Source organism: Antrostomus carolinensis, unplaced genomic scaffold (assembly GCF_000700745.2).
Source record: "Antrostomus carolinensis isolate BGI_N321 unplaced genomic scaffold, ASM70074v2 scaffold15280, whole genome shotgun sequence".
NCBI classification, from domain to species: Eukaryota; Metazoa; Chordata; class Aves; order Caprimulgiformes; family Caprimulgidae; genus Antrostomus; species Antrostomus carolinensis.
Window position 1 is genome coordinate 17,794 of NW_010287854.1, and position 7,871 is coordinate 25,664.

At 42.5% G+C, this 7,871-nt stretch overlaps 1 protein-coding gene across 1 annotated transcript in view; it reads left to right on the forward strand.

Moving 5' to 3' along the window:
• Positions 1–1,032: 1,032 nt before the first annotated feature.
• Positions 1,033–7,871, forward strand: part of LOC104522330 (transmembrane protein 132B) — a gene marked incomplete at its 3' end in the record, with an annotated part of 112,868 nt that continues 106,029 nt past the window's right edge. Inside the window, exon 1 of the mRNA XM_010164580.2 lies at positions 1,033–1,062. The remainder of the gene's footprint in view (positions 1,063–7,871) is intronic.

Here is a 7,871-nt window from a genome sequence, read left to right on the forward strand (position 1 = left end):
GTTGTACCAGAGATGCAGAGAAACTTGCCAAGAGCAGCCTGTGACTTTTAGCCACCACATCAACACCCCGATAGAAACTCAAATGGCCAATTAGGCCAGTGATCAAGCCAGCAGAGCAAACCTGGGCGATTGCAACAGTCACATCAAATGAGAAAACTCATGGGAGATTTCCCCTCTTGGGCTCCCTCCCTGCACTGAGGTTTGGGCAGTTAAAGCAGCTTTGTCAGTTACCTGCACCCAGGTGGCCTTGGCTGTGCTGAGTGTGACGTGGAGGAAAACTCCCTTCTAGCACTCAGGGAATTAGTCTGGGCTGGAAAACCTTAGTTGTGCAAATAGCTGTATTGCCTCTGTCAGAGGAGGTGGAAGCTGGAGCTGGAGACAGCTGATGGAGAGCTGAAGGTTGGAGAGGGAGTGTTCAGAGTGTTCAGTGTCCCCATGCTCTCTCCATACTCACATTTTTTCTCTATAGGTTCACCCTCAGTATTTGTTCTGTGTCCTTTGCCCATTGGAATGATCTCTACTCCTTAGTGGAAAGAATATTTTACACCCAAGAGATTTGGACCAGAACTCATTGGCCCTGGGAGGCCGTGAACACTTGGCTTAGGAACACTGTTATCCACACAGTGCTTCTGCACAACACACAGGTAGTACTAGGGGAATATATTTTATCTAACTTGTAGCTTTTTCCATCAGAGACATTTGAATAAATATCTTTAACAATAAAGACTTTGTCTAGAAGCCCGTGTGTGAGTGTGAGGTGGAGATGGATAGATAGAATACGTGATGACATAAAGATTTTATGGGGATGGGCAGATTACTCACAGATGGTGAAACCATCCCAGTATGTTTCAAGAAAAGCTATTTTAGGGATGTTTAGAGAGTTTTAAAATTTTTTTTATTGTGACTATTTTTTCTATTACTCAAGCCTATAAAACCAGATGCCTTAGTTACCATGTTTCCCACTGTACAGGGTTCAGAGGGAGCAATAAAAGCCTCTAAAACTTACCTGAAATAGCCTTCCTCCAGTTACAGATGTCACAGGTTTAATGTCCTGTATCTCAGGTCCTTGCAGGCCTGGACATGATGGTAGCATTTGGAGGAAAGGGGATCTCTCTTCTCCATGGCAGAATAAAACTTCCACTTTATGACCTATAGAGCTGCTGGATCTTTGGCTTAGAAGCTGTGACAAATTTAACTAAAACAGCCAGTGTTAATGATTCAGGAGCAATTTGCACTCAGGTTTGGACAGCATATTTTTGGGGCAATTTCATATTTAGGCAGGAATTGTGCTCAAGTCTGGTAGTTCTCAAAAATAAATGATGGTGCTGGGACAGCAGAAGGGTGTCCTGTCTAGGGAAGTTAAACCCTCATGAGAGGTGAATTTAAGTTGTTTATAGTGCTGTAGTGCATTACATACATACTCTTATTTAATCCTAAAATATATTTTTTGTTGTTTCGGACTGTGGCACCTTTAAGCTAAAAACTCCAGACTTTGGAAATAAACATAACTGCTTGGAGAACCATACTGCTGTAATGATAATGGCTCAGCTGTAGCTTCATACCTTATAAAATCTTCTTATGCAGGCAAATCCGATGTCTGCATGGGCTAGCATGGAAATCAGAGGAGGAACCACAGTAGCTTTATTGCTTGGGTTGCATGCTATTCCCTGGTTAGGGTAAATATGTGGTCTATTTTGATAAACAAGCCTGAACTCCTCCTTCCCAGTAATAACGTTGTTAACAATCATCTTCCCAGAGAATGGCAAATAATGAGGTAGTGGTTTAACAAGGCAGTTCCTCAACCTTTTATAAGTAGAGACTTGTTTCCTTGGGGGTTGAAATCTCTAATGTGCTGGGTATAGTGCTGTTATAAGAGTTTTTATTTTCAACTAAGTAAAAAAAAAAAATCAGGGTAAACTTTGCATATTTGTTTGATGCATTTGCTTTACCCCATTTTGTTTGTGTGTTTACCTGTGCTTGTGTAATGCTGTGTCTTCTTGTTTTACAGTTGCTTTAGGGATCACCTCTGAGGTGTTGCAGGTGAGGGAGTGCAAATTAAAAATGGCTTTACCAGGTCAGAACACAGATCCATCAGGCCCAGTAACCCGTTTCTGGTAGCACCCAGAAGCAGATAACTCTGGAGAAGCAGATAACTCTGGTAGCACCCAGAAGCAGATAACTCTGGTAGCACCCAGAAGCAGATAACTCTGGTAGCACCCAGAAGCAGATAACTCTGGTAGCACCCAGAAGCAGATACTCGGTAGGAAAGAGTCAGCTAAGGCAAGCACAGAGGGATGCTTCCCCTGAACATGTTCTCAGCAGCCTGTGGCAGAGGTCCTGTCTTTGCATAATGCTGATTTAGGGAGTGCAGCAAGCCGCGTTCTCTCTGGAGTGCAGCCCTTCAAGTGCTTTCCTTCCTGGACTAATGGCAGTTCTGAGCCTTTCTGTTTTATTCCAGTTTTCCCAACTTTTGCTGATAGAGAACCCTGAATTAATCTTCAGGCCTTTTGGGTATTGGATTACACTCTGCCTCATTTCTTTCTGTGCCAGCAGTGCTGGAACTGGCATGGGATGCTAATCCTGCTGTACCTATTCACTCAGTCGTAGAGGAAAATGTATGAAAACAAATTGCTAGTCCAAGCTAAATTTAGATTTATTCAGTTGGAGTTAATTATAATCTTTATTTAGTCCCAAGTGATGCCTTCTTATCATACACTTATTATAGCTGAGAAAATTAATTTTTATTCTACCATAAAGGTGAATGTAATAATCTGGGTTCAGGGAAGGGATTACTTTAATAAGATTTATAGGCAGCCTTTCAGACAGTATGGTTTTATTACTATCTGTAGGTGGCCTTGCTGTACGTATGTCTTTCAGTACGGGTGACTGTGCAAAATGCATGCAAGCTAAAAACTGTAGTAAGCACCAGCTCAGAAACTTCCACATCCAACTTAATTTTTTTGGCAATGGTAAGCAGGCAAAGCACTTGACTTGCTTTGGAACACAATAATACCATTTATTACTGAACTTGTGACCTGAGCAGGGGTTTCATTCATATGCATAGTTTAATTTTGCACTGAAAACTGTATTTTAGTAGACTAAAGATTTATGAAGCCTGAGATGTTGCCTCCAAGATTTTTGGAAGCAGAGTGATGGGCAAACATAGACATGCAGTGTGGGAAGAGAAGCTTTAGCAAAGAGTGAGCTGTCAGATCTGGTGGGGTGAGACTCCTTTGCCCATAGACATCCAAAGCTCCAGCATGCAGGTCTGCACTGGCCACCTTCAGTAGCTGAGGTAATGGGTAGAAATAGGCTCCTCCCAAGGGTGATTTCTCACCTAGGAGAGGATGAATGAATTCTGGAGATACCCTTTTCTGTGATTTGCTGGAAGGGGAGGCTGGAGTGAGTGCTGGGCTTAGATACCCATCTCAAATGAGATGAGATGGACCTGCTCCCGCGGAGGGTGGCCAGAATGCATAGCTGCAGTGAAGCTTGAGTAACAAATGTTTGACTGAGACATTTAAAGATAAGTACGTGAGACATTGTCCCAAGCCTACAGAAGTTAATTAACCTGTCTTCAGTTTCAGATGTTTGGATTAGATAGACCTACTGTTATTATTTTTTTTTAATTGCTTCCTTTTTCTTGTCTTTCAAAACAAGACGAGCCTGACTGGCAATATTTTGCAAAGCAAATCTTTGTCTCTAGAAATGTGTAATCAAGACTGAATGTTAAGGCCTGTAAACTGGTTTTGAGTCCTATATCAAGTTCTATCCTTACATCAAACTAGGAGAAGAAGAGAGAATGAGAAAAGCTTAAAGGGATCCTGTCCTCTTTTCTCATGCTACACTTTTTATATGTTGACAGCTTCTGGGCTGACTTTAATGTTAAAAAACTATTGGTAACTTCTTAGCTCTTTCTTGCAGTGTCATTTGTATCTTCAAATTACTCTGTTACAGTTGAAAAGACTGTTTGTTATTATGTTGGTGTTTTTCTATGCCAGCGTGGCTCACTATATAACTACCTCAAGCACTAAAGGAGTAAGGCTTGTTTTTGAATGATGGATGATGGAAGTTGTTCCTCACTTAGACTATGGAGGGTTTTTATCCTCCTTTTCCTCCCTAATAAAAAATTGAGGAGATGAGTCACAGGATGGACTCTGAATGTGGGATGTAAACAGTGACATCCTCCTTTCATGGTTATTTTATTAAATTTTGAATGAGTCAGGGAGAGCATGAAGCGGGTGTTCATCCGGGCTCCTTAAATCCTCACACAACCCAAACTTCTCCTGCCCATAGTGCACAAATGAGGTCTAAACTCACGGTAGATTTTTCACACTGTAATCATCCTTGTCGTTTTCCTGCTGTCATGATTAAGAGTCAGAGTTTCCCCAGCTGTAGCCGGACCAAATCACCTTGCACAACCTTGCATGGCTGGGGTCCCTAAATGTCATCAGGTCTTACCCTTGCATGCATGATAAAGTGACCTACACAGCTGGTCCAGAATTAATTATTCTCCTGTAATTTATCAGTTCTGGAATAGCTTTCCTTGTGCAGACACCCTATTCTGAGATACACTGTGTTTTCATTCAAGGATAATGCCTGCATTTCCAGAGCAAAATAATTATTATGAATAGAGCCATTTTTATAGTGGAATAATGTACATGTGTAGTTTGGTCTTTATGGTCTTTCGTGAGGGCTGGTGGGAAGGGTTGGTGATTTTTCTCCTATACAGAGAAGCCATTGATTGCCTCTGTATGAGTCATGGATAACATCATAGTACTTACTGGCACCACATTACTTGAAATTATTCCTCTTTTACAAAGAGGAGTGTCTGTATGATCTCATGCTACAATTCTGATGATGCTGCAGGAAAAAGATGAGTTTTAACATTTGTGCAGTTTTTCCACAGGTGCAAGATTGGCTTTCTTGTTTGTTTTCAGAAAAAAAGGATATTGAAAAATTGCATATTTTAAATGCTTCTTGTTCCTCGCACCTCCAACTTCAGAATTACTGAGGGCTTGTGAAAGACTTGGCTCCTGTTAAGTAGTTAGCTAAAGTAGAAGGAAGATCTAGATGTGAAATTTGGATTCATGCTCCAACAGGAGTTATTTTCATTTTTCCTAACAAAATGGTGAATGTTAGACACTTTCCTCTTACGACATCTTAACATAGGTGCGTTAGTTTTTAATGCTGACCTGCCACTGCCTTCTAGTAGGATACTTGTTTTGCTTCCTATTAAAATGTATTAAATCTAAGAAATGTAGCTTGGATGAAATCTTGAGTTACATGAATGGCAGATTTTTATTGCACGGTGTGACCTCCAGCTATGGCTTTGTGTGTGCCTTAGTCTTGTGCTGCTGTCTGTGGCATCAGTACAGGTCAAATGATATTAAATCCAAAAGTGATGGATAATTTTACAGTTAAATAAAGAGGCATCAAGACAACAGAACAGAAGCTTTATTTGAGGCCTGAGCAGGTCAGAGCAAGGACCCAGGAAGGGGCATCTCCCTGATGCACAGCATTGCATGGCTGGTTATATGCACAGTGGTTTCCTCTCTCTGATCTTCAGAAGCATCAGAAGGGTGTTTCCTTTCCTTCTGCACTCTCAGAGTTTGCAGGATGAACTGGGCTATGAGGCGATTGTCCAACTCTGGAGAGAGGGGTTTTGGTGTAAAACGGGAGCAGTGACATTTTACAAGTTGACGTGTTGCTCTAGTGGTCTTGGTATTTGGCTAGTCCAGATAAGTGTTCTAAAAGTGGCAAAGCACCTGCTGAAAAACTGTTACAAGGTAAAAGTTATTGCAGAAATTCAAGCTAAATATCTCAAGACATGTCTGACTGTTATTTCCACACGTCTCCCCTCAGTGCCCACGACACCACAGTAATCTGAGAACAGACTGTTCAGCCTTTGAGGTAGCACTGGGCTCTGGGGACGCTCCTTTGGCCTCCATTTACTTTTCTTCAACTCTTGCTCTCTTTTGTTACACAATTAGGACTAAGCTGCATTCTGATCTAATGTTCTGCCATCTTTTGATCTTGCTGGAGTGCTTATTAGAGGAGCAGGTGATTTATTAGTCGCTTTATTAGTTGCACACCGGAAAGCTGGAAATGCGTCCTGTTTCTGATTGTTACTGTAAGGAGATTGATGCTGCGGTGCTGATGTGCTGAATTAAAAAGGCGGGGTGTTGGCCTGCCATTGTATGAAGTATTTCTTTTTAGATGTTCCTACAGTGTCATAAAATGCTGCTAAATTCAGATATCATATTTTGTTGCAGGCTGGGTCTAGGACAAAGCCCAGCCCTGTCTACTGGTGTTTATGGCTTCCCATATAAGCTTTCAGACAAAATTTGTGTCTCATTTTGTTTGAGTTACAGCAGGCTGATATTCTAGTGCTCGTACCAGTTCTGAGAAGAGGCACTGAATGCTGCCACTGTAATGAAATGGAGGAAAGGGAAGAACATTCCTTTTAAACTTCCTGTAAATCACTGCTTGAGAGAGATAAAATATCTGCATAAAGAATGAGGAGAGGAGGGGAAAAAGTCCTATAGTGTAAACACAGATGCATTTAAGCCTCGCCTGAGTTTTGGTTCCTCTTTACGCTCAGGAATTATGTCAATGTTAAATCTCCTCTACAATCTGCTGTGTTTTGGGAGAAGGCAAATTTTAGCTCTTCTCCCAGAAATCAGAGGGCACTCTTGCTACTGTATGTCCTTTGCTTATCTATATGGCTGCACAATTTTTATGATAAATGCAACTTCTCAAAAGTATTGATTTCAAATGTAGTTCAGTTTATCTACAATTAATCCAGGAAGGTGCTTGTCTGCATTTGGCTTCTCAGTGAAGAAACAACATCCTTCCTCTCCTCACTGCTTCGGCTTTCACAGGAGCAAAGTTCACTTTCAGCGACTGAGTTGTGCAATTGCACAATGGCCCAGCAAGCCATGCCGTGTCAAGGTGCTCTATAAATAGCAGAGCAGTAATGGAACTGCTAAAACATCCCTTGGTGACTTTGGTTCTAGAATTGGCATTGATCTTCTCCCTCCTCCTCCATACGAGCAGGATGAGGTTTGACCTGTTGACATGTTGACTGTTTGACACATTATTCAGTGGTGAGATAAAAGCGTTGGGGCTCCCACCGAGCAGCACAGCAAGCAGTAGTGGGGCATTGCCTGACCCCTGCTAAATGGTGGTCACCAGGCTCTGCTCTTTGCCTCCATCCCTGCTCTAGGTTGCTGTGGGTTCCTTGCCTTGTGCAGCCTCCTGTGCCTGGTACTAACGGGCAATGGTGTCCATCTCTGCTACACAGCACCTTCTGCTTTCCATGGTGTCTGTCTCACCCGTACCTCCTGCCGCTTACACTGCTTGTAGCTCAGTTAGTCTCTTCCCTGGAGAGACTATCTCTGTCTTCTTCTGGAATTGCTTATTACTACTCACACCTTATGACTTCCCACAGGGAATCGGGGTCTTCAGTTGCTGCAGGAACTGTGCCAGCTGCCCATCGTTCACATCTGAATAGAAGGAGATGTGGAAGGGAGGGCTCAAATCAGTTTTTTCCACTAGAAAATTGGTTGTCCCCTATGTGAGCTATGATAACATGGCAAGTTGGCCCAGCTCAGGGCTCACAAAGGGAAGGGAGGAGAAAGTTTCTTGTCATTTGGGTTTCTGCATTTCAACTGGGTGCCCAGGTCCGTGGCCGCACTGGTGCGTTATGAGAGATGGGCTGAAACGTTTATGGGCATAAGAAACGAGGACACCCAAGGGGAGCAATTGCGTAGCAGCTGCTCTGCACTTCCTCTGCCTTGGACAACTGAGAGGAAACCCCAGTCTGATCCCCATGTGGGGCAGTGGACAGGAGATTATTGATAGTTTCC